General features: G+C 40.9%; 1 long non-coding RNA gene across 2 annotated transcripts in view; it reads left to right on the plus strand.

Annotated features, from left to right (window-relative positions):
- Window positions 1–26726, plus strand: part of LOC134421630 (uncharacterized) — a 158976-nt gene that overhangs the window by 63609 nt on the left and 68641 nt on the right. Inside the window, exon 6 of one of the 2 annotated variants that reach the window (XR_010028635.1) lies at window positions 26019–26111. The exons of the other annotated variant lie outside the window; for it this stretch is intronic. This is a non-coding gene — a long non-coding RNA (uncharacterized LOC134421630). The remainder of the gene's footprint in view (window positions 1–26018; window positions 26112–26726) is intronic. 2 annotated transcript variants of the gene reach the window in all.

The following is a 26726-nucleotide window of genomic DNA, read 5'->3' on the forward strand; positions in this document are numbered from 1 at the left end:
GGTTTCAGTGCCTGTCGGAATGAGTGCTGCCCACCCATGGCCCAGCACCACCAGGGTGCTGCTGGAAGCAGTGCCTGAGGGAATTCCAGAGCCATTTCCATCTGGGCCTTTGCCTCAGGTGGATTTAGCTCCCAGCCCTACTGTACAAATTAAACCTTTGGGGGCTTTTGGTTGCAAGAGTCTAAGCTGGTGGTCTCTCTGAAACAACCAGCTAAATGAATTCATGTTTCCCCCAGCCTCCCAAGGGAAGGGAAAGCTCTCTTTGTGACAGGGAAAGAAGAGGGTCAGTCTCTGGAGAGAAAATGCAATCTGCTCTTTGGAGATGTCCTGGTGCTCACAGCTCCACATACCTCAAAATAATGGACTTCTGTCCTCTCTGGGTGTCCTCCACATGTGGAGTCTTTCTTCCAAGCTTTCTTATTTCCCAAATCCCCATTTGTCTCTGTAGCAAATCCATGGTCAGATTCTTTAGCTCTGTGGGACAGGTAACCTCACTTTTTTTTCCACATCCCTACCCAAGTTACTCCTTTTCCTTATCTCTAAACAGGAACACACCCCCTAGCAGTGATTCTCATGATGAAGGGACTCACACTGGATATTTTCAGTAGGAATTCAGCAAGATGCACTGGAAAAGAGACTGTCCTTACTCTCCTGCTAACCTGGCCAAGAACAGGCCCAGCTTTCCAAGGAAGAAAATTATTGGAGGCATTGAGGGAGGCACAAGCAGACCCAAAGTGTTTGTCTTTCCTCTCACATGTCACCCAAGGTTTCACACCTCTCTGTGTGGATTTCAGTGTGAATGCTGTGGTAGAGCAAGCAAAAGACCAAAGCAGGGATTAACATGAGGGATCAAACATGCTGGACCAGGCCCCTACAGGCTTTGTGGCACTGCAAGGTGGTACCAGGTGCTGCCAAGACAAATTGTGCTTTTCATGCCTTTTAGTATTTCACTTTGGAAGGCTCTTTTTAAACATGCAAAAGCTTTGGTGCAGGTGGTAGCAAACAACAGAGAGTTTTTTGTAAATGGTGTTGTCTTGAGGAATAGTGGCCTCTAGCAGGTAGTGTCTGTCTCAGCCACAGGTTTGGAACAGGAGGTTCCCCTGGATGCTGGGTGTGCCCCTCACCTAGACATGCCTCAGTCACCACTAAATCTGGAAGAGCTGAGCCCAAGATATGTAAAATATGTCTGGTCTGAGGCCGCAGACACTGGAACTAATCTCCAGCCTTGCTGGCAGTCTTGCCAGCACCTCAGGAGCTGCAGAGGTGTGGGCAGCGAACAGACTGGAATGTTCTCAGCACACAGTCAGGGGCTGGCTGACTCCAAACCAGGCTTCTCTTGCCATCAACAGGCAAGTTTCTTGAGGCATGACTCAACTAATAACAGGATGGTGCTGTGCTCCTGGCCGTGCTCAGATATAAAACTCCATCTATAAAACTACAACTGCTTGTGGTCATAAAAAGACCCCACAAACACACTTTGTAAGAGTTTGGGTGTCTGTCCCTCCACTCTTTTTGGAATCCCAAGTGCCTTGGCCTAAATTACTGCTGCATTTTCAGGTGGAAATGTTATTTTTCATTGTGCTCTTTGCAAACACAGTGCTGCAGTTCATGAGGGCTGTGTAAGCACCCTCTGGATCAACATGTACCCATGCTGGGTGAGCTCATCCTCTGAAGTGCAAGATGTCACTGAGATGTAATGTGAGGAGTTCTTATTTTTTTCATCCGCTCTTTGCCTTTTCAAAGAATCAGAATGCCCACTTCAATAACAATGCTACATCTTCCCTTCACTTAGCACCTTTAATGGAGCACACTTCATTTTAGAAAGCCATAAAACACCAGGCTTAGCACAGCCATAGCCTGGCATGGTTTATTTTCTTCTCTTAGATTTCAGATAGAAGCAACAGAGCACATGTAAAACAAGAAAGGTTAAAATAAACAATCAGATTTATTTTACTCGCTTTTAAAAATATTTAAAGACTTTTGTGGATTTATAACTGCAGCAGTAACAGTTTCTGCCTTATGTCATGAGGGGAAAGTTATGGCTTTGTTTGAAACTGCACAAGAAACACCATTGCAAGAGATACATGAGTCAGGCATTGCCATTAGTCAGTGCATTTTCACTGAAGCCTGAATTAATCTGGGCCAAGAAGTCATGAGTGGCACATTTCAAAAGTAATTATGTGATTTAGGGGAGGAGCTTTCCAGTGTCTTTTTCTGTGGGATGTGTCTTTTGAAATGATTGTTGAGGCCCCTAAAATGTCAGGAATTTCTGAAAGGCTACAAGCCCCAGTGGCTCCCCTATACTACTCTGAGAAGCAGCTTTGGAAACCATCTCCCTTTTTCTTTAGGATTCTAGGCCTGCTTTAGGAAAAACCAGTCTTCTGTTTTTCATAAGTATGACCCCAACTTTCATCTTCAAAATTTACTGTGATTCATACCCTTTTTAACTTCATAGCAGGATAAAAAGGGAAATAATCAAAGAAAAGCAGAATCTCAACTTGCATCGGTGAAACTTTATCCTGTTTATTAACTCTGCTCTGCGAGCCACAGTATATTGTGCTTGGATCTTGTAACACTCCATTTTAGAAAATAATAGTCAAAGTGGTGTTTTAACCAAAGTATGAGGGTTTTAGTATAAAATGTGCCTTTCCTTTAAATTGATTGCAAATGTACTTTCCAAATATTTTACTTCGTAAAAAAAGGATTCTTGGAGGCATTCCAGTGCCTGGTATTTTCCAGCTAGCTAAATGCAGATAATTCCCTTTTCAAACACGCCTTGAGAGGCTTTGCAAGTCCTGCCTGGATGGGTTGGAGGGATGTAGGAAAGAGCAGGAGCTGATCCTCACAGGTTACACCCAGTTGGGAAGGGTGAGGATGCCATGGGAAGAGTGAGGAGAGGACCTTGGGTTTTCTGCAGGGAGCACACACAGGTGGTGAGGATGCTCAGTGTGAACAGCACTGGGTACACTGCACATGGCTGATCCATCCCATGGAATCCCATGGAAAAAGTGCAGATAATGACAGCAGTAATCATGATGAGAGCAGAGAACTCATGATCTGTTGCTGCAGGACCCACTGAGCCCAGGGGTTTGTTGGTACAGACAACTGATTTGTCAAAACTCACTCACAAATGAGGGGGAAAAGAGGAACCTGGATTTCATCCTCCAGCCTTATGGACAAATGAACATTTTCTGTGGCACAGCCATTCCACAGGGTGAACTGCAAGATGCATTTCTTTCATGCTAAATTATTTTAATCTAAGTGGAAAATGGGGGATAGTAATCCACTAAAATAATTTTCTGCAGCACCTGCTTTTGACTAAGTCTCTCTAATGGTGTTGAAAGAAGCCAATTTCTCCATCCTGAAATATTCAGCAAAACCTTCATCAAACAGATGGGTGAAGATGGGCATGATTTCCATCTTCATTAAATGAACGTCAGGTTCTTGAAAAATCAGTCCTTTAATAATGTACAAATATTTCCTTCTTGAAGTAACTGCCTGATTTTCCCCACAAGGACTGGTTTCCACTTTTTGTAATAAGAGCAGCTCCTGATGGAAGAACTGCCAGTGCATGTGTACTTGCAGATGTGTTCCTTGATAAAACTTAATTAGCCATTTTAGTAATTTTTTACTTCTTGTGTTTTTAACATTCTTCAGAGCTTGAAGTGAGATATATCTGGGTTAGAGAAAATAAGGCAGATATCCATTATCTTGCCTTTTTAGAGTTAAGCTAAAAGCAATGCAGGATGTAATTTTCCCAAACCTACCTATTCTTACAAAAAGAATGTTATTCCTTATTTTCACTATATCATCTCTAAATATGTGCTTGCTTATAAAAAATATTATGAAGTCTCTAGTTTTAAAACAAGGTTTTATGTCTATCTTTGAAACAATTTTTAAGTTTCTAAAAATTATTTTTTTTCATGAGATTGGCATTCTGAAACAGATACATCAACAAAAAAGCTTTTTTGTGATTTCAGTTGGAGGCTGAAGCGTGGTACCCCCACTTAAGAAAAGCAGTTTTCTCTCTGCCTGCCCAATTCTACAACCATGCACAAGCCAGAGGCTGCTGCCAGCAGAAATTATGCAAAGGGGAGGAGCTGTCAACACCAGGGACTCTGCACAGAGCAGGGATTTCACACACTCACCCTCTCAGGAGGCAGCAGAGCATCCTTTTGCTGCTGGGAGAAAGGCATGAGAAGAGGATAAAAGCAAATGGAAAAACCCCAAACAAGCACTGGAACTGTTGGAGCTGTGCTGAGGCTGCTTCCTGCCCCTCAATCAAATAATTGTGCTCCATTCAGGCTCTCCAGTTAGCACTTGCTTGTGGTTTAAGAAAACATTTTCTGACTGCAAACAGAAGATGTGAGCTCTCACACAGGTTCTGCATTCACTCTGGGTGGGGATGGAGAGCCTGGTAAAACAAATTCTGATGTAGCAAAGAATGTACTCTAAAATTCTAAAAGTGTTAGAGGCAGAGCCCGTGTTTTCACATTGTTTGGAGACTTCCCTGCCCATTTTGCCAACAGGGAGAGGGTTCATCCGTGGGGGACAGTGGGGACAGTACCACAGCAGAGCACAGAAATCAGATTTGAGGGGCTCCTGCAGACACTGGGGGGTGGCTGGGCTACATGGGCTGGCTTTCCTGTGACCCCTCTCAGCCCCTGCACATCCATTTGATGGAGATGAAGAACATAAAGGGTGTGGTGGGCTCTTCCTGCTGAGTGAGTTGGTGGTTCCCCAGCTGTCAGATGCTTTTAGCTGGGCTCTGCTGCCATCCCACTGCCCAGCTCTGCCAGCTCCCCCAGCACACAGAGCTGGGGCTTTATAAAGCCTGATGTATTCAATCAGTCTTAGGACAATCAAATCAGTCACCTAGGACATTTCTTCTCTGGTTAGTTAAGTTGTTTTTATGTTCTAAGGCGGCCTTGGTAGTACCTACCTCACTAAAACTCTTAAAACAGCTCATCTTGATAAAGATGGCAGAGAGATTTGCTGCACTTCTTGCTTCATCACAATAACAATCTTGGTATATCTCATGCCCTTCACCCCTCTGTGTCACCAGGAGCTAGAGATCATATTTTAAAAAAAATATGTATTGCTTTTGTACTTACAAGGGGAATCACTAAATTCAATTTTTCTCTGTTTGTGATATATTCAATCACTAAAATTCCCTGAAAGGGGCTCAGGAATCTCTTGGGGAGGCAGTTCTGGTTTTGGAGGCCCAGGGTGGTACTGATCTGCTCTCCAAACCAGATCAAACCCATCCTCTAGTGCTCTAGAAAGAGCTCCTGAAGAAATTCAAATGTTCTCAGTGAGAGCTGTGGCAGGTGGGAACAGCTAATGATTGCTTACATATACACTGTAAAAACTTCAGCAGTATTTTTGCCATGAGATATTCAATTAGGTCTCATTTTCCTTTCTCTGGATGATAAATGAGACCAATCTACAGGTTCACAGCTGCAGGCTCTGCTCTGGTGCAGATATTCCTGCAAAGCCCCCTGGTAGCCACCTCAACAGGAGCAGCACGTGCATATCAAAGACAATAAAACCTTTAAGCTCTGTAATAATTTGCCTTTTTCCCTTCATTATGCACACATATGCACCATCAGGACTACTGGAAATTGCTCCTGTTATTGAAACAAGGGAGCCTTGTGTATGAGTAGTTATAAATAGAGAAGAAAAAGTCTCATTCCAGGCAAAATATACAGATTTTGAATAGGAAATAATATATTTGAATAGAAAATAACTACCAAATCTCTTCTGATGTAATTTGTAGTATTAGGAACACACTTATCAAAATGGTAATTTTGGGTTTGTATAAATTAAAATATTTTGAATTGACTTTAATAAGGTTTTCTTGAAGGATGTTGTGATAGAGGAGAACCTGACCACAGAAAACATAGCCTGTTTCTCAGAATGTTTTATTTCTTGTTTTATTTCTTTTCAGATATCCAAATGAACTCTTTTCTTTGTCATTTCAGCTCCTAGGTAGTAATATAAAATTACAGAAATGTTCTGTAGCAAATCACATTTGTTGGACAAACAAGAACTTATTGGATGAGTTATATACGTTTTCAATAGCTGTTTGACTAAAAATAGGATGTTCCAAAATGGCAAATCCTCATTGGAGACAAAACTAAACAAGTAATAATGTTTATCAGTATCAGCCTATTGGAATATTCTGAGTGATGAATTTCACAAATAGTTGGAAAAATCTTTAAACAGAGCTTTGTGATCTATTTCATACACAGAGAAATGTTCTGTTCATTTATAGGAAATGTAAAAATACACAAAAGAAAGAATATAATAATAGGTGATATATTTGCCATTTTAACTCTGTAAAATTAACTTTTCAGTGCAAAATTATGGATATTATTGTTGGAATCAAGGGTTATGGTAGGATAATACAAGCAGGAAAATTCCTTTGACTGGAAGCATCATCTGTCCAACTCAGAATATTCTGTGATTCTGTTATGAAAAACTACACTTTATATCCCTTTTTTATCTTTTGCTTGGTCTGATCCCCTTTCATGCTGTCCTGGGTTAGAAAACCAGAAGTTTTCTTCTCATTGGAAATGCTGTAAGAATTTCTCAATGCAGGCTCCAGACACCTTGCACAGCTTTCTTAGCAAAGAGGATGGAGAATGCAGAATCTCATGCACAGATTGGGATAAATTTCAGGCTAGTGTATTCCTTTTTTTTTTTTTCATAAATTAGTTTTAGTGTTTGTGGTTGTGTTTTTTTTTTTTATTTTTTTATTATTTTGGGGTTTTTTTTTTTGTAAGTATTCCTTAAGCCACCTTCTCTTCATCTTGAATGCCATAATCTAAGAATGCATTATATTTTTATTTCTTCTGGAACAATAGAATAGACTCAGTCAGGGTCTGGTAATGTGTGTCTGAGATATTTCCCAAGAAAAATATTTTCTGGACAATAACAAAAGAATGACCACTGAGACATAAAATGTGCCTTTTCTCCTTTGCGTCCTTTGGAAGCTGCACTTCAGCAGAACAGACTGAAGCAGGTGAATAATTGAATTTATTCCTGTTGAGCATCACACATCTGATGGGGATGGGAATAAGGTTAATCTCCTTGCTCTAATAAGGCTTATAAATGTAAGCTTATTTACACAAAGAGGGCATTTAACTGCAGTCAGAAGGAAATCAGAAGAGAAAAGGCAATATTAGGGGTGCGAGCGAGCTTATCAGGGTGGCAGCAGGGTTGCTTGCACGCCACTTTTACCACAGGCTCTGCAGAGCAGCAGATAAAGCACAAAGAGTCTGCCCTGTAAAGGAGCTTGTAATTGAATCAGACCACAGTGTGTAACACCTGGGACAAAGGTTTTATTTTTAGGAGAAACAAGGCACCTTCAGGTATTTTGGGAAGCCATCAGTATGCCTTGTTGCCTGTTCCCTTGTGTTGGTTTCTGGTCGTTCTGACTAAAGCCTGACTGCATCTGGAGGAAGAATCAGTCCCATATCCACCCTGAGTTTGGTTTCAGCAACACTCAAACACATTTTGCTTGCACATGTCCCTCATTTCTCCTTTCCTTCCCCCAAGCTTTGGGCTGAACAGGGCAAGATGGATCACTAATAAAATGGTATTTTAGGAAACAATATGAGAAGCAAACTCATTGGATAAAGGGAGCAGGTTCTGTCTCCTGACAAGGCCAATACGGAACAGTTTCTTTCTAGCAGGTAATCTGATCAGTAATGTCACAAAATATTTGGTAACACATCAGAAAACATCTCCTGGAAAGGAAACCCACTGCTGAGTGGTGCTGCAGCCAGGTATTCAGGGCAGAACAGGGTTTTTAGGCACATTTCAGTGACCTGGAAGGTAATTTTTATTGAGTTGGTGATAGGGCACTCTTACACGTCCTCACCCATCACCCTTGCACTGCAGAGGAGGCAAGGACAGCTGCTGAAACACATCTGCACCATTTGGGGCTTGAGGAAGGGTTGTGGAGGAGAAAGATGCACAGATTTGTGGGGCTGGTTCTGGGTTTTTAACTGAGCAATTTAAAACACCAGCAGTGGAAGTTGTTTGTTTAACAATGGCATAAGAAAATATCCCCCCCACCACATACACATTTATAAAATGTAACACAATTGCCTTTGTTTTGAAAGGAATTATTCTCTTATTCATGGCTTGTTTGAGTTTACTTCCTTGTAAATTATTTTTGGCAATGCCTGGTGCAGCATAGCAAGGGAAACTATGCATTTCCATGCATATAAACCAGGAAAACCATGTGATTGTGGGCAAACAATGTCCTGCTTTGTGAGTTATTTGTTTTCCTCGCTGTTACTAAACCCTTTGTAGCTACAATGGGTATTGTGATCTGAGAGCACTTTGGTGCCAGTGGTGCATTTTAATTGCTTGCTTCTACCACAAAACAGCTTTGAGGCTGTCAAACTGGAGGGAAGAAGGTTTTCCTTACCTGGAAATCCCTGGTTAGGCCAGCTTTGAATGTGGAGAAAAGAGAGAATACCAGTGGTGGGAGGGTGATCAAGCTCATGGCACATCTCTGATCTCTGGTCTTGCTGAAGTTGTCCTTGCCAACATAAATTACAATTTCTGGGGGCTGTTCTGAGTGATGCTGGAGTGGTGGGAGTGTGTTTATGGCATCACATTGGTTTGGCTCTTCCTTCCCACTGTGCTTTTCTCAGCTGCCAGGCCTTAATTATGGAAAAATATTTGTGTTGCTACCACTGCAATGAAAATTGTTCATGTGAACTGACTGAGAAGTGATACTGTTCCAAATCTGATTTTAGTGTTTGCTATGGATTTCTAAAGGTTTTTATTGCCTGGGCAAGAGCAAATGTCCAATTTCAGCAGTGCAGTGCCTTTACCTGTGCTCAGGAACTTGCCTCATCAAATGGCTCTGTAAATAAGACAATTTATGGATCATTCACTCCAGAGGGGATCCAGCTCAGAATATTCTGTGATTCTGTGAACATGAAGTGCCTTGTCCACAGACACACTGAGAACCAGATCTTTACTTATAATATGTGTATTTATAGAGTGTGAAACACTGAGAGATGAGCATTTCTGTGCAGATGCGTATCTTGCTGGCTCTCACCTCTCCTGTTAACTCTAAATATAATTTTAAAAGGAAATAGACTTTGAAAGGGGCAAGAGGCCCTAGCAAAGGATTTAAACTCTTTTTCTTTCTCTGAAAGGACTCAGTCATAGCTCTTATTTAAAGTTAAACTAAGAAATGTCTCTGAGGAGAGTTTCAAACTCTCTTTCCAAACACCACCAAGCCAAAAATCGTTATTATCTGAATTTAATTCAAATCATATGAACCTTCATAGCTCTTGCCACACTAAAGATTTTTTTCCTGTTCAATCTGGCAATACATTCATCAAGTTGTGGGCAGACCCCACTTACATAAAGGGGTAGCTTTGTAAACTCAATAGCTTCCAGGGTATTCCAGGTCCAAAACACATTCATGATTTATTTTCTTTAACCAGACACACTAAACAGTCCCATAACTGCATAGTAGCAGAATTCACCATGTAATTTACTTTGTGTGAGTCATAATGAGAGGAAAAAAGAAATCAGAACTCTGAAGAATTATCCTTAAATTGCTGTATCTAGAAAAATATTTCAGCCCTTCTGCCTTCCTCTCCTTCTCTGTCTCCTGCCCAGTCCAAGAGCTGGTTTTCCTGGATGAACAAAGGATGTTACCTTCAGCCCTGAGTCCTCACTCCGGCTTGGACACTCTCTGGGGACAATTCTCCTCAGTTTTCCAGCATTTTGAAAAGAATTAGAATTACCCACCCACTTCACTGCAGCCCTTTCAAGCCAAACCAATGTCCTCTCAATGCCTGGAACATGTAAAATGCTGTATAAAAATGTGGAATAATATTACTGCTCAGCCACACAGCCAGAATTTACAGTGCTTGAAGGAAAGGGGGTGGGGGGCTCATTGCAGACTGGGTTTTTACAAGGAGGTGCTCAGGAAGGCACAGTCAGCAGAACAGCCCCAGGGTCTCCAAACCTCTCTGTGTTTGTGGGCACTCCATGGTCAGAGGTGCTGGGCATGGTCCAGGCCTGCTCACTCCACATCTGCAAGTATGCAGAATATTTTCAATAAGTGCTCCTTGCATGGAAAGCATGTTTAAAATGCTTTCTCAGCACGCTGTGTATCCACAGGCTATGCCATGGGTTTTCCTGTTTCTCCTCCCCACACAACCCTGCTGGTGTCTGCTGTGCTTCCAAGGCTCTGGCACTGCAGCTGGCTGCTCTTCCAGCACTTTGTTCTGCCCACTGAACATTAAACATGCCCCTTTCTTATTTCATTTTCTGTGCTCCTGTGAGCCCTGTTTCTCCTGATTGCTGTCACATGCACTGCTCTGGATCCATACCCTGTCATTAATTCCCAGTTTAGGATGTTTACACTGCAGTTCCAGCAGAGGCAGGGTTCTCCAGCTCCTTGGGAACAGCTATTATTTATCCCTCTGGATGCTGCCTGCATTGCCATACTTCAGAGTCATTTCAATTTGGGTTGTATTTCACTGAGTGGACGTCTCAAGGAAAAAAAAAAATAATTTAAAAATTGTTGTTGCATCATAGCAACACCCACAGCAACACAACAACACACACAGGACTTGTGTGTACCAGAGAGCTGCAAAACATGAGCAATTTGCAATATATTAACTGTAAGGGTAACTCAATGCAAAAAAAAAACAAAAACCTATAAATGGACCAAAACAAAATATTGGAACTGAATTTGAACAGCAGACTTCAGAGAAGCTCAGATCAGAGCAGGCTGCCCAAACTCTCCTTGTTACAAGCATTTTACTTGTCTGATCTCTCTGGCTTCAGGTTTTTAAAGCCAGCTTGGGAGTTTAGACACCCCAATATCATTAAAATAAATACTCATTCTGTGTCTTTTGGCCTCTCAGTCTCACTCTGATGATGTTTCTGGTGGTGTAATAATCTTTTGTTTGGAGGTATTCCTCACCATCTCATACAGCAATGCACTTAGACACCTCCCTATAGGTTATTGTTGGGCTTTTCTAATAAGACAATGGTGATATGACAAAAAAAAAGTCATAATCCACATCTAATATATTATTTAAATTAATCTTCTCTCAATAAAAGGCCTAAACACCAGCAAGAATGACCTGTCCTAAAAGGATTTTTAAGAGCCAATATATATATATTTTTTTTTTGCATTAGTCCCAGAAGAAAATCATCTGGGACCCAGCAGTACAGGATTGTTCAAAATGTTTCTTATAAAATTTGCCAAACACAGACTTAGCACAAGCTAGGATTTGGCTTTATAGGCATTTTACAAACTGCTCTGTGGAAAGCCTGAGAGCTGACCTTTGATAATGGCTAAATTCCTGTTTAAAAAGGGGCAGAAGGCTCATAACTGGGTAATTATCTAAGAGCTGACAGTCCTTCTTTTCATCTTTGTTGTAACTGTATTTGGAAAGAAATGGTGTTTAACACTGTTTTATACAATGAGCCTTCTCATTTCATTGAGCTCAGGGGATATAAAGAGTGGATCTTGGGGCCAAGGTGAGCTGCCTGCTCCCAGGGTACAGCAGCTGAGTGCTTTATGGGGGAAGGATTTTCTGTGTCCTTCCACCCCTTCATGCAGGATTTGGGCGCTGTGACATGGGCAAGGCTGCCCAGGGGTTCAGCAGGGCACAAAACTTCCAATATCAGAGCTAATGGAAAATTACTGCAGCCCTGCTCATTCTCCCTGTGCTTAAACCCATTCTGCTGCAAGAGGAAAGGAATGAGATTTCCTTTTGCCAAAGGACCAAAGAATCAACCAAATTTCTGTGACATAGTGGGAATGGACCATGCTGCTCATTAAGGACAATTGCACCAATAACCTGAGGAGATGTTGCAGATTTTGTCCTGGAAACAGCCTCAGGGTAAGATTCAAGAGATATGATCAAGCCTTTTATCACACTACAATCTCCTCATTAATTTAAGCTTTGCTTTGCTTGGTGGTTCCTGCCAATACTTGTAACCCCAGTTTGTTTATAGCAAGTTTCAGTCCAGGGAAAATCTGAATTTGCTTTGGATTTTGTCTCTTAGGCCCCCAGAATTTGGTAAGTCATTGTGAAACAGAGTTTTGGCAGCCCAGCCTGACTACATAATGGCCTTAACCTCTGGAGACATTTCCAACACTTCAGCAGTGCAAACCCTGTATGCAAAACCCGGGTCATATCAATGCAACTATTGTGCAATTTCAGCACACACTTTGTTAAAAAAAATGTAATTTTTTCATAAATTCTCCTTTATCAACTTCCTTCATGTGTATGAAACCCCTGTGTGAATTCTTGCACATGTAGAAATGTTAATATAAATTCTGTCATTGTTCCTGTTGCTGTAGCATCTTTTCTAGAAAAACTCTGGTTTGGGAAGGGGCTTGGATTTTCTTAAGAGCAGGACAGTGAAAAAGTTAGAATGATTTTACACTGGTCATGTTGAGGAGAAGTTAGTGGGAAATAATGAAAGTGAAATTAAACCTATCATTATATTTAAGTATTTTATATATCTTAAAATATACCTTTCTAAATAATGATTTATTTATTTATTTATTTTTAATATTAAATCTATCATTATATTTAAGTATTCATATATATCTTAAAACATACCTTTTAAAAACTTATTTATTTATTTATTTATTTTTAATATTAAACCTATAATTTTATTTAAGTATTTATATATATCTCAAAATAAATCTATTTATTTATTTATGTAATAGACAATGCTTGAATACAGTTATTATATACCTTTTATATACCTATGATATATCTCTATAAAAGCAATATTTTATTTTCATAATTAAGCTAGAAACAGCTTTTGTCATTTCTTTATGAGGAGAAACAGCAGGAGGCATCACACAAAATTTTGAGTGTTACATGTCACTGGTAATAATTTTGTTCATTCATCAAAATGTAAAACTTATTATCATTCCTACTGCTGTTAAGCATGCTGATTATGTATGCTAATTATTAAATACTGGAATTTCACATAATTTTGACCATGAATTAGGAATTTCACATAATTTTGACCTTGAATTGATTTTTTTGGATCAGAATGTATTTTATCAATCTGACAAATTTTATTTGAAGACTACAAATTAACTACTTTGTTATCCTTGGAGTTGTATTTTGGTTGAATCGCTTGAGGTTGTGGTTTCAACATCAAGGGCTGAGCAAAATCCCAAGAACATTCCAGTGTAGAAAGTCCCATCCCATTTCATCTTGGGATAACTGCAGAACCCTGCAGCAGCCTGGAGGTGTCTCCTGGTACACTGGGAGGCAGAATTGGACTTTTTCTCCTCAGATCTCTGCCACCTCCAGTCCAATGTAGGGGAGACATAAAATTTGTGGCGTAGAGAGGGAATTTTCACTCTGATCCTCAGTCCACCAGTAGATGAGACTCATAATTGACCCTATAAGTAATAAATAATTTTTTCCACCAAAAGCTGTAAAAAAACCTAGGACTTAATTAATACCCCCCCTAATTAAGTGCTTTAAAATTAGCTGGGAGCAGGGTTCACCTTCTGCATTCAGGCCATGCATTTTGGGGCTTGAATTTCCTTCCATGGGAGTCTGTATTTTGCTTTCCTACAAACCCAGCCACGTGGCCCTGAGCCAAACCTTCCTTGCTGAGGGCTGCAGGAGCCTTTCAGCCTCTCTTGGTGGCCCCCACAGCCACACACAGGTGGGCAGGAGGGGAAATCACCCTGAGGACACTGGGTGGCCAGCAGGCCTCTTCTGTCCCCAGCTCCACCAGCTCCTCCATCATTTCCTGGGCAGTTACATGGGTGGAAAACCAGCCCATGATTTTTTTTCCCCTCTCTTTGTCCCAAGATGTTTCCTCTGTTGTCTTACTGAGCTTCACTTGCAGCCCTCCCCTCCTGCAGTCTCTCTTTTGGTACCAATCTCCAGCCCCCTTGCTGTAGCAACCTCAGACTCCCTGAGGACAAAGTCCTTTATCCCATCCATTCCTGCTATTCCCAGCCCATTTTGGGATAATAGATCTGGAATCCATCTGGTCCCTCTTCAAACTGAACCTTTTTTAGGTTCATGCCAAGCAGCATCTCCTAAATGAAAAGTTGGATGTTTAAAAATAGGTCCTCATTACTGCACCCTTTGCTGGCTTCCACTCCTGCTCTGTGTCTGGGTAACAGATCCATTATGTTAAATTTCTATGTGCTCCACATTTTCAAGGTCACATTGGTTATCTCTTTTCAGAGAATTTTTACTGACTCTTTCTGGGTAAGGCTTTAATCTGCTGCAGAGGGAAAGCACCCTGACTTGGAAATACATCAATAATTTAATGTGGTCGTGGGAAAAAAATGAGTTTAACCAAGCAAGGCTTTAATAATGCTAACTAAATGTCCATGAGAACAATCTAGAGCTGTAAAAAAAATATTCTGTGTTGATTAACTAGTTTAGTTCATCAACTGATTTTAGTTTTGATTAAACTTTTCTGTGTCAGCAGTACATCTGTAGTGGATGTTTGCTGATGACAACTCAGGACTCATCAGAGTCCTGATGACCTCAAAGGTCTTTTCCAACCTAGTTCATTCTGTGATTCTGATCCTGAACCCAGAAACCATTTCCAGAACTTGGAGTTTTGGAGAAAAGAGGAGAATTTGAAGATGCATGCAAGGTCAAGAGATCACAATGCAATTGTATCTCTGTTCATGTCAGGTTAGATGTGCATGAATTTGATTTAGGATTTAGTGTGCACCTCAGTTGTGCCTTTCATCAGGGAGGACATACATCAGGGAGGACTCACCTTGTCTCTCTACTTTAAATACCACCACTAATTTTCCCAATAAAAAATTATATTTTGTGTATCAAGACATATTATCTATTGTTTTAAATATAATCAGTGGCACAATGGGACTTCTAATTCCCATTTGTTAATTTCTTTATTTTGGGTGGATTTATTTTACCTTGAATTTATAATTGTGGCTGCTGGTGTGACACTCCCAGCCAGCCACTGTTTTAGCAGCTGCTGCTTGGCTTTCATTAGTGTACTTAAATTCTTTTCATACTAGAAATTTCCTTTTAATAAGAGACAACTGAAAACCTGTAAGAAACAGCTCAAATATCTACCCAGAGTTTAACCAAAACCACTCTTGCCTCAGCCTAGGTTTTCATGGCTATTAATTTAATTTATTATACAGTAATGAACCGTGCAGGATCCAAACTGACCCAGGATTTACTTTAATGGATCATTAACTTGTCAGGTTTCCCCTTCTTCTTTCCCCCTCCTGGTATTTTCTTGTCTTGCCAGAATTCTCATTATCCCAGCTATTAATCCATTTATTAACTTTCGACAAGGATGTATTTCATTAGAGAACACTTAAAAATTAATGATCACACACAAATTAAAAGTCTGCTGTAAAAGGGTAGAGTACAAATAGGTTCTGTAGGATGTGGGTTTTATTTACACTCCAAATGAATGGCACACTGACAGTGGTTAAAAGTGGTGTCAAAATTATGGGATCATTAAGGTTGGAAAAGACCTGTAAGATCATCAAGACCAACCTTTAACCCCACAGTGCCAGATCTGGGTATTCACGGATTTTCTCCTGACTTTTATATTTACAGAATTTGCTTTTATAAACAATTATTAAAAGTTTGTCTTTCCATAACGTTACTTTAGAAATAATATTGTAGAGTGACCCCAAAAGTAACTCCCATAAAAATATCAGCTGTGCTTTTTCATTTTTGTGGGGTTCAAAGGAAGAGTTTCAAACTGCTGGAATAAAACACTGAAGCCAGTGTAGCTACTGACAACCTCCCATTTTGTCCCTGGTTTTCTTAGAAAGTATGATCCAATATTTAGGACCTAATTTTCCTGGAAAGTATGACCAGAAGTTTAGGACTTATTACTGCTGAGTGTTTGGAAAATATATGTAACAGTAATCACAGTGGTACTGTCTGCTCAGACACCAACCCACTGTGTGTGTGCAAAACAGGGGGAAATCCCTACACCAGTCTGGGAGGGAAATAATTGGTGGTATTATCAATTCATCTATTTTTAATCTGTAAATGTTTAATAAATATTTTCCTTTTCTGTAAATGTTTCCCTGGAGACACTGCTGGGAAAACACACATACACACACTCTTTATTCATGGCTGGGCTCTTCCTTGTGTCCCCTGTGAGACAAGTGATGTCCCAGCAGAGCCACCTGAGGGTCACTAATTCTGTGTCAGCATTTCTCAGGAGAAGCAGGCAGAATATCTTTTTTTTTTTTCCTTTTGTGTTTTGATCCATTCATAGATGCAGTTAAGGATTTGGGGTTTTCCACATATGTTAACGTTCACTTCAGTTTACATCACAAATTAGCACTCTTGTTCGCACGGCCCTGTACATGTTAGAAATATCTAATAAGAGTAAAAGCTGTGTTTGGCTGTTCTGCTTTGGTGACAGATGTCACAGTGTCTGTGGCACACTGCAAATGAATATGAAGTGGAAATAACTGAAAGGAGCAGTGCAAACCTGGATGGTTTCAGCTCTTGTGGAGCTGAAGTACTGAACACTGTGGAAATGCCAGGACCTACAGGTTGGTGTGCGCATTCCAGGCTAAGAAATTCATTTGGCCTCTCATTTGCTAATTGATTTTGGAATTTACCACCTAATTTAGTTTGCTGCCAATCTGAGCTCTTCTTGAGGAGGACTCTTCTGGCTGCTGAGATCAGTAGACTGACACCATCCTGGTGTGTCCTGACTCCATCAGCACCCAGAGGAAAACCAGCCTGGTTTTTAGAGCAAGTTGGGTTCCATGGGAAGGAATTTAGAGTGACCTTCAGTGTAACCTGTCCAAGTTCCCAAGTTTCCTGCAGAGAAGGTGGCAGTGCACCCTCAGGAGTCAGCAGAAACCAGGTCTGTGCCATCCAGCACTGACAGCAATACCTGTGACACATCATTTGGCAGGACTGAGCATAAGGCTCTGTTAGAGCAGCCACAGCAAGAGGAAGATCTGTGAAACTTGCACAGTTCAGCTCCCTTGGAGCAGAATGGCTTTAATCCAGCAGATGTTCCCTGCCTTCCTGACAAATAAAAAACGTCTGGAAAGTGTTGATACAGGATATTCTGGTGCACCTTCTGAATCTTTCGCACCTACACTGTGAGACTTCTATTTTACTCAGTCAATCACCAAAAAACCTGGGTTTTATAATTCTAACAGGCCATCTCAGTCTCTGAAGCTGCTGGGTCTGGTAGCTTCCCTTGGCACTGCTTCTTTTGCAAATGTCCCTAATAAATTCCAGGGATAAGCTTCACTCTGTTCTCATATTATCTACATTATCTCTGAGTTATCCCTCTAATGAACATGAGACTACCTCAGCCAGTCCACGACCTAAAAATGACCTGCAGTCATCTCCTTTGTGCTGAACCACATCACAAGTTATCCTCCCTTCCCAACAACTTCTGGACCAGTGGGAATAAGAAAAGCTTTATTCCTCATAATCCCTCACACACAGGCTGGAGGCAAGAAGTCTCAGAAGGGTCCAAGGTTTCAGTGCTTTCATCTTGAGGTTACAACAGAGCTGCTTAAGAGCTACGTCTCTGTCTCACTCATTTTATTCATTTTAGGGATTTAATGTGAATTCCTGGCATGATTTCAAAGCGTGTTCTCTAAGTTAATAAAATTATAATATTAAAAGCCAAATAATAATAATGTGTTCTCAGTTGTTACAGCTCCATCATGCAGATTGGTGGACCTTTTGCCAGGTTGCCTTTGTTACATTTAAGAGCAACCATAAATCTCAAAACCTCGTGCAAACTGGAGAAAATTAAGGGAGATTTACTCCCTCTTTGGATAAAGAGGAAAAGAAGAAACAAAGGAGAAGAATGTTGTGACATGTTTACCGAAGTTAGGAGGCCTGAGGTTGGGATTCAAAGGTGGTAGAATGGGAAAAAAGGGTTATTTTGGGTAGGGGCACCATGGATGTGGTGGATAACAGCAGTGACAGCAGCTCAGAAAGGTCTGGAGGGGATTTTATGGAGATAGATAAACCTCTGGTCACTGGTAAAGTCTTCTCAAGATGCCTGAATTAGGTGAGAAATTGCTTTTCTTCAGTTCTGGGTCTTTGCCACTGATTTTCTGATGGATTTGAGCTTCCCAGCCTTGGAGCACCTGAAAGGGTGAATGGCACTTGTCAGTGCTGGTGGGAAGACTGTCCCTGGAAGGATTCTTCTGCATAAGAAAACAGCTAAAAAATCCTCAAACCGTCTCAAAATCCCCAGAGAATGATGAGATTCTTGGACAACTGCATTTTGTTCTCTCTTTGATGGGTTTAGCTCCTCATTTCTAAATTCTTTGTTCTCACTCTGCTCAGGTTCAAAAGTTCTTGATGTCTATGTAAACACCTCAAGATGCCAATTTTTGCTTTTTGTCTAGTAATTACCTTGATTCTACCAAGCTTTAAAAGCCCTTTAATTTGCAAATCTTTAATTGAACAGCAGACAAAAAACTCCAAAAACTAATAAACCCTAATTTGAGAGTCAAATTTTTAAAATGTTTCTGTAGAAGTGGCAATTATTGCAATAGTTCAAATTAAAACAATATTTTTTCATCTTTCTCCATCTCATCACCTGCACTGCTGCCAGGGTGGAAATTTTTCTTGGAGTGTTTGGACTGTGGAAACAGACTTGTTTTTATTTATTTACTGGATAAAATACTCTCAAAGGTCATCTGTTATCAGGAAGACAATTTGCAGCAGTCCTATGACTTCACTGCAAATTTATCTATTATTATTGCATTACCAATGATAAAATAATGCTGGGAATATAGAAAGGTAAAATACTAGAATGAGCCTGAAAACTGTTGCCTTGGAGGTAAAAATGCTCTGTGATGTTTATTGGTTTAAGTGCTAAAAAACAATAATAATGATGATAATAATGATTGATGTAGGATTTAAAATATCAAACATACCAGAGCATCCATGTCTTACCTCAACAAAGTCATGCTGCCCATGTAGATACCCAGAGGTGCTTACAAATAAATCTAATTTACCTGAATTAAATAAGATCTTCCCCTAATAGCTTGAACATCTGCTATTATTGCCTTAGAGATTAATATTCCATTCATTTGATTTCTCTTTCAACAGCTATATAATTTGTGTAAATTAATTTATAAACCATTATGCCTTATTTGTGTTACATTTTGCTTTATTGGTCGGTCCGAGTGGTTGGAATGGAGGTAAACTTCTTCTCAACAGATTATTGTGAATATCTGCTTTTCCTGGTCCCAGCTGAGGTGAGAGGAACATTGATTTATGTTTCTAGAAAAGACTCTGGGAAAACAAAGCTCTCTCAAATGATGTGGAGGGAGGATTTGCCTCTTACCAGTGGGGCTCTTTTAAAGGCTACTTTGTCAGTGGTTTGCATGCATCAAGCAAAATTAAGATTGCTGTTTCTTTTAACTTCAAAGGGAGCCTTTTAAAGCTCTACTCCTGTTTGTGAAATGAAATGTCTAAAATGCAAATTATTTGGAGGGTAGAAAGTTCTTCTCCAGCCACAGAACTGCAGAAATTCCAGCAGCAATAATTAAATATTAATCCCACAAAATGTGTGATTTCTCAGGCACTGAGGCACAAAGGGATCTGAATTGATCACGGGTGCCAGGAGCTTCAATGAGAAAAAGAATTGAAATGTTGTATTTTTAGCTCAGTTTTCACAGCAAGGTAGTAAAAAACACCTTGTTGCTGATGATGGAAATGTGCTTTACATTGGAGCTGCGTGGAGCTCATGATGTGAGGTGCAGCACCCACCCTGCCCCAGGTTAATCTGGTTTGGGGTGAAGCCTTTGCATTTCCCCTCGGTGTGTCTGGGCACATTCTGGTCTCACTTGTGCTGGCCATTGAAGGGAGGGCTCCAAGCTCAGCAGCAAAAATGAGATTTCAGGGCTGCCAATCGTTTTTAGAGCACCTGGATGTCAAAATTCCTTTAAAAATTGCAGCTTAATTTTTTTTGTGTGTGTCGTGCGGAAACCCCAGAACTGCTTTTGGGATATCAGCAATTTATTCTGTACCCCTACAGGACTGAACCCCTTTGAGATATGTGTTTTAATATCCTTTAATAATGACATCTAGAGGGGTGAGCCTTCAAGTATGGGATCTTTGGTGTGTTAGTGTGTGTGAAAAGCCAACAGCTCTTTTCTCACCTGTGTGCACCATCAGGACTGCTCCTACAAGGAAAAGAATAAGCTTTCAATTATTGCTCTCATCTCCCTTGTGGGTAAGGGAGTGGATCTGTAGGTTCATAGCATTCAGTATTTACAGAAACCATCCTGTAAATCAAAGCAATTTATCCAGTGCTGTGCTGCACATTGCTACATTTGCAATAGTTCATTTCTGCCTTCTATATATTTTCATATAGTCCCGTGCTCCTCTGGGGGAGCTTGAACCTGAAAAGAAGTCCAGGGGAATATAAATGATCTGCCCTTTGCAGCTGACTAATGTGGGCCATAAAACACTTTAAAATACAAAGGAGACCTAACATCTGGTCAAGTTTACTCATCATAAACACACGTGAATGAAAAGTACTTGTTCTGTGGAGCAGAGCCAAATGAACGACAGACTGAGACAGACATTTTGTGTTGTTATATGCAAGTGCTCTCTCCTTGCATTTCAATGGCTGAATTAGAGGTAATTCAATAGGAAAATATGCAGCTAGCCCCAGGACACATTGTATATTCTTTAATTCTGAAAACTTTCTATGATTAAAAATGAAACCTAATTACAAACTCCCCATTCGTGCTGTGAAATGTCAGTGAATTGACGTTTTTTCAGTGTCAATCCTGTAACAAAGTCAGTCCTGGAGCGGTGATGCAAGATTTGTTTTCTTAACCAAATTTATGCTTCGACAACTTCCTGCATGGAAAAAAAAAAGAAAAAAAAAAGAAGTAACATTAGAATATTAGAACTGCCCTGATGTATGAGCCTTACTGTGTCAGTGGCTTTCATTATGGCTTGTTTCCAGTTGTCCCACTGCAGAACCACAGCTGTGGGTGATGGAAGTGCTCACCTTTTCCCAAACCCGTTCCCAGCACAGCTCTGCAGCACCTCCATCTGTGCTGGGAGAGCCAAGAGCCTCCAGCAGGGAGAGAAAAAGCCCAAAGCAGGGGCTGTGCCAGGAGGGAGGATCCCTTCCTGCAGGGATCTGAGCCTTTCCAAGATCAGGGATGAGATGCTCTCCATGGGGACACAGGGTTGGAGGGGGGATGCTCAGAACCTGCTGCTGTGGTTAATGGTTCCCCACCCATCTCTGGCATTCTGGGATTCAGTCCTGGTGCTGGGGTGAAAAGCATCCTTATTTTCAAAAAATCCAGCTTCTGGAAGAGGTGGAAGTGTCAAATCATTGAGTATCTTGAATTGGAAGTGGTGAATGAGGAGCAGGGAGTTCAACTCCTCAACAGGAAAAAAAAAAGGAAATAGAAAAAGAGAAAAAGGAAAAAGAGGAAGAAAAAGGAAAAGGAAAAGAAAAAAGAGGTAGAAAAAGGAAAAGAAAAAGGATCCAGAAAAAGGGAACAGAAAGCACTTTTCTTACCTCTGTGGGATGTCCTGCTGGGGTAATTCCTGATGTTCAGGAGCAGCCCTGCTGATTCCAATGTTTGCAAATTAAGGCATTACTCAAGGACAGTACAGTAAACACACCCCCGTCTGGCCCTGTGTAAATACAAATCAGCCTGCAGACTGTAAGGTAAACACAAACAAAATTCCTTTCCTCCTGGTCAGGAGGAAGAGGAGAAATGGAGAAGGTTTGAACAGAAAGAAGAGAAATGGAAAAGGGTTGAAGAGGAGAAAGAGAAATGGAGAAGGGTTGAAGAGGAAGAGGAGAAATGGAGAAGGGTTGAACAGGTTTTTCCTTGCTCTGGCTGAAGTCCCCTCCGGAGTTTGCAGCGTGTCCTTGGTACCCATTCCCACTAAACCCTGAGTCTGTGCTAACAAGACTTTCTCTCCCTTCAAAGAAAGATTTCACCCCTGCTGCTGTCACCTGCAATTCTTCCTGCTGATGATAAGCTTTAAAGGAGGCTTTAATTTGTGCTTTGCAGCCTGGTGTAATGCTGATGAGGTCTGTGAGTGAAGATTAGAGCTAGGCAAGTAACACACCTAAAATTCAAACCCCTATTAGATAATTCCTTTAGCATTTGCAGAAAAGTTAAAAAAAAAAAAAAAGGAAAAAGAAAAAGCAGAGCAAAAAGTTTTGCTTGTGTTTTGTAAAACCTTATGAAAACATCCTTACAGGGCCCCAACCAAGCTGAATACTATTCTTTAAAAAAGAAAACAGTCCTAAATTAAGAGTGGAATTTTAGCTTCCACTTTGAATCTCTTGGCTTTTGTTGGTTTCTTATATACCCTCATTATTTCAGCAGTGTGTTGTTTTTGGTCTGACTGATATTTAGAAATTGTTCCATCCAACCTTTAGATGTCTACTGTTGGAGAATGATTCATTTCTCTTTGACTTCATGAGCAAAACTTGCACAGTGGGACCTTTTCCTGCCCTTGGTGTGGTGTCTCTCCCTGCTCCAGAATTCCCAGTGTTCTACCCCAATAACCTGGAGCAGAGAACATGTCAAAGAGGGAGCTGCAGCTTGGCAGGGATGTGGTTGGGGGAGTCATTTTGCCAGGATGAACAGCCTGGATGCAAAGCACTCTGAGCTATTCTAGTGGGGTTTGAATAAATATTGGGCATAAGAAGTTTAAAAAAAAAAAAAAAAGAAGTGAAAATAAAATTTCAATATCTCTTTATGAGGTATTTCTTTTTAAATGATGAAATATTTTGCCAAAGGTGTTCCAGAGGTTTGTAATGGCAGCAGTGATGTGAGCTCCCAGGCCCAGTGGGGAGGGAGGCTGCCATCAGTGCTAGGAAAACAGCAATCACCTCCCAGTATAATTGTCCTGAACCAACAAGAAATATCTAAACACCCTGTTCCTTGGCAGCAAATGGTGGATAATCCTCTAATTTTGGATTAGGAGTGCCAGGGATCTCATAGTGCTCAGCAGCCGAGGATTTGTGGTGTTCCAAGGGGCAGAGGAATATTGAATATCTCCATTAATGGCACAGACAGAGGGACTGGGGGCACCCCCAGGGAATTTGAATGACTCCAAGGGGTCAGGGAGGTGCTGTTGAACACCTGAGGGGTGGGATCCCATCCACAGTGACCTGGACAAGCTCCAGATGTGAGACCTTGGGATCTCATGAGGTTTAACAGGACCAAGAGCTGGTGTTGTACCTGGGTCAGGGCAAAACCTGGTGTTAATCCAGGCTGAGGAGTAAAAAGATGGGGAGCAGGCCAGAAATTATTTACATCCATTACAAAAGGCTCCATTAAAGAGATGCTGTTTGCTTTCAGTGATGCACAAAAACAAATCCAAGAATGCGACATCAGAAAAAACCAGAACAGAAATAAAGGCAATGAAACATGACCACTGCTGATGCAGAAGTTTCCATGTTTTTCACTTCAAAAGATCCATTTCTAAGTCTCTAAAATAGAAAGAGGAACAAATTTTTATTTGGTGCAATTTGTTTTGCAGTGATATGTTTCCAAAATCTTTCAGCATGTCTGATATTCGGTTCTGAGCCACAATCTTCAAATGTCACATGGAAAAGGAATTTACTGCTGGTTAGGCATGGGATTTCCTCTGGCATAGCACAATATCAAGTCTTGTGATCTATTTACATTTAAAACCAGTAAAATTAATGAATGAACCAACACAGAGGGCCCTTGTCTCTTTGCAGGGTTTCTGAGCTGATTTTCTTATTTAATTTTTTATGGCTGCAAGTGTTCAATTTTAACTCGGATTTAGTTTTCAGCAATGCAAATTTTTCTTCATACTCCCAACAGCTGTTAGCAATATACCCACATCCAAGAACACGTTTCTATGTGACCAAACTCTGTGTAATTGCCACATCATCTGCTAAATTGGCATTACAAACAAGTCCCAGGGGAAGAAACGCGACTCCCTCCGTATGTCATCACTTTTGAAATTTCCACAGTAAAGAATCAGCGCTCAAAGCTCTTCTTTCTGTGCTGACAACTCAGATAAGGCAGCTTGTAGCCGGGGCTTGCTGTTTCCCAAGGACTTGGTAGAGCCTTGTTGTACCACTCCAAAGGCCCTTTCACGTGGGACAAGCGTTTGTGTCGTGCTGCCTTGCAAAAACACCTCCCCTATCTGCCTCTCATGCAGCTGAGTGTGCTCCACCACGAATTAAATGGCGGCAGATTGCAGAGAAATAACAGCACAGAACTCAGCTTTTTTATCACCTAGTTAGCCCCAGCATAGAAGTTGTGTGTTTTGATGGTAGCTGTTAGAGCTCTCCCATCACTGTGGTTATTGCCCAGGCCACTCCAGGCTGGGAATGTTAAACAGGGATAGTACTCTGAGTTTCTCTGGCTAACACAGCCCATCAAATTGCCTCTCTCTGCCACAGATGCTATTCCAAGTTATTATATTACAACTAAATGTGTTTGGAATGACATCTGGCTATCAGCATTTTGTCATTAGAAAGAGAGAAAGGAAGACCAACAGTAGACAGATATTGCTATCTGGACTGTAATGAGTCCCTGAGGGAAAATTAAGGGGTAATTGTAACAAGCCTCTGGATGGACCAAAAAAATATTAGTCAAATCTCATCTGTTCTCCAACTTCCTTCTTTCTTTAAACTGTCAACACTTCCCGTGCTTTTTGGCTCAAAATGCCTGTCTTCATCTCAGCTAAGCCCCATACAGCTTTTTACTTCCTTGCAAAGTTTTTAAAAAGCTTAAGAGGCTGCTAAAAGTGTCATTTTGTATGTGGTGGGAAATCCAGTTGAACTGGATGCACTGAGTATTTGTCAGAGTATTTACATGGAGCAGATGTGGGGGGAAGCTCTCCCTGTGGTGTCAGCATCTCTGGCCCGGGAGGATCTGCCAAAACTCAGAGTTTGGTGCCTCCACCTGACTGCTCACACCAGAAATGGGCCCTTTGTTTGAGGCAATGGATGTTGAACTGGAAAAAAAAGGTATTAAATCCGTGATTTCATCATGGACTGTTTTACTTCTTGTTTTGCTTCGGGAAAATTGAAGTTCTTCATTTTCATGGCTGTATAAATAATTCTGCCTCCAGTCCCAATTTTTTTTTCCAGTTCAAAGAGTCAGTGAAATAAAGATCTCTCCCTTAGATGGAATAAAGGTGGTTTCCTGTCCTGGGTGTGTTTTCTTCTCCCAGGTACCTGTTAGGATAGCTAAGCCCAAGTTTCTACACCTGACTTGGAAATGGGAAATTGAAACAGCCAAATAAATATCTAGTTGTTTTCCCATGTTGTTTGGTGCCCTTGTGTTACTCTCAGCACTTAAATAAGGACGCAGAGAGACAAAATAGTATTAGAAACATCAGAATATGGAATATTAAAATGCAAATCCAAACCAGTTAAAAGGTGTTCCCTGAGATGATGGCAGAAAATTTATAGTGGGGAACACTGTGATGAAATTCAGAAAAGATGTGACATAAACCCAATTCCTGGTGTGTTCACACATAGTCTGGAGGATCTATTATAAAGCTGTGGTCCTGACTAAGCTTCTTAGCTAATTAGTGACATGTTTTGTGCCCTGAAAATAATATTCTGAATGTGAGTTACCACCAGCTGTGGTGCCTGTCCAAGGAGGATATCATCTCTTTGTGATTATTGGAGTTCATAACTGACTTTATGTGACACAGAAGAAATGAATTCTCAGGGAATTTTTGGATCCTGCACCTCTTTTCCTAGAGCAGCTCAGACCTGCTGAACACTGCTGAGCAAACCCACCTGTGGGAGAGGGTGGAAAATCTCGCAAAGGCATCAGCACTCCAAGCCAGGGGAGAAAGAAGCCAAGGCACTGTCAATATTTATATTTAGACCTAGAGATACATATTTTAATTTTAATTTACTTCTCTTTGAGGGTGGGCCAGACTGGAAGAATCAAAAACCTGTTGAGCTCAGGACAAAACCAGCAAATTAGCCTGCATTTTCTTTTCCTTCCCTCACAGTTTCCTCCCCTGACTTTGCTTCAGCTCTCACCGGACCAACAAGCTCTGAGAACTCCTATAAAACTCCAAAGTGAAAAGGAGTGTGCCTGCCAGGTGGGATTTTTTTTTTTCCCCAAGTGCTCACAGATCTAATTTTCACCACATGTGAACAAGTGTTCGCAGTTTTAAAGATGTGTTGAGTAATTGCACATGCGAGACATCTTCCCTTTAGTGCTCCCAGTGTGTTCAAAGCTTTTTTTTTTTGTGAGAACACCCCTGTTAACAACGGAGCTGTGGCCTTTAGCTTCCACTTAAGTGGGTACTGCTTTGTGTTGAAATATAATTGGTAGCACTTGCCTATTCTTATTCCCTCAGCTTAGCTAATGAAAGACACTGCCATCATCTCCTTCTCTTAGGATCAGGGTTTGAGCCTGGAAAATCTCTGCTAGAAGGAGCTGGAGAGGCACCTGCCACTGCCATTGCTGTGGGAACCATTTATTTTTGGGCCAAAATTGGAAATAAGGGTGTTTGCTGCCTCCTTTTTGGGGTGAGGATGTAAAATGATGTGCTGCTGATGTGCTCCTCCATAGGAGATCATTCATTTTATTTTACACACCAATAAAAGGAACGATCTCCAATGGAAAAGGGAGTTGTGACTGGTAAAATGTGCAGGACACCTGATCACCTTCCCTGTGACACCACAGCAGATCTTCAGTGGTGACTGAACAG

Source organism: Melospiza melodia, chromosome 9 (genome assembly GCF_035770615.1).
Source record: "Melospiza melodia melodia isolate bMelMel2 chromosome 9, bMelMel2.pri, whole genome shotgun sequence".
In the NCBI taxonomy this organism is placed as follows: Eukaryota; Metazoa; Chordata; class Aves; order Passeriformes; family Passerellidae; genus Melospiza; species Melospiza melodia.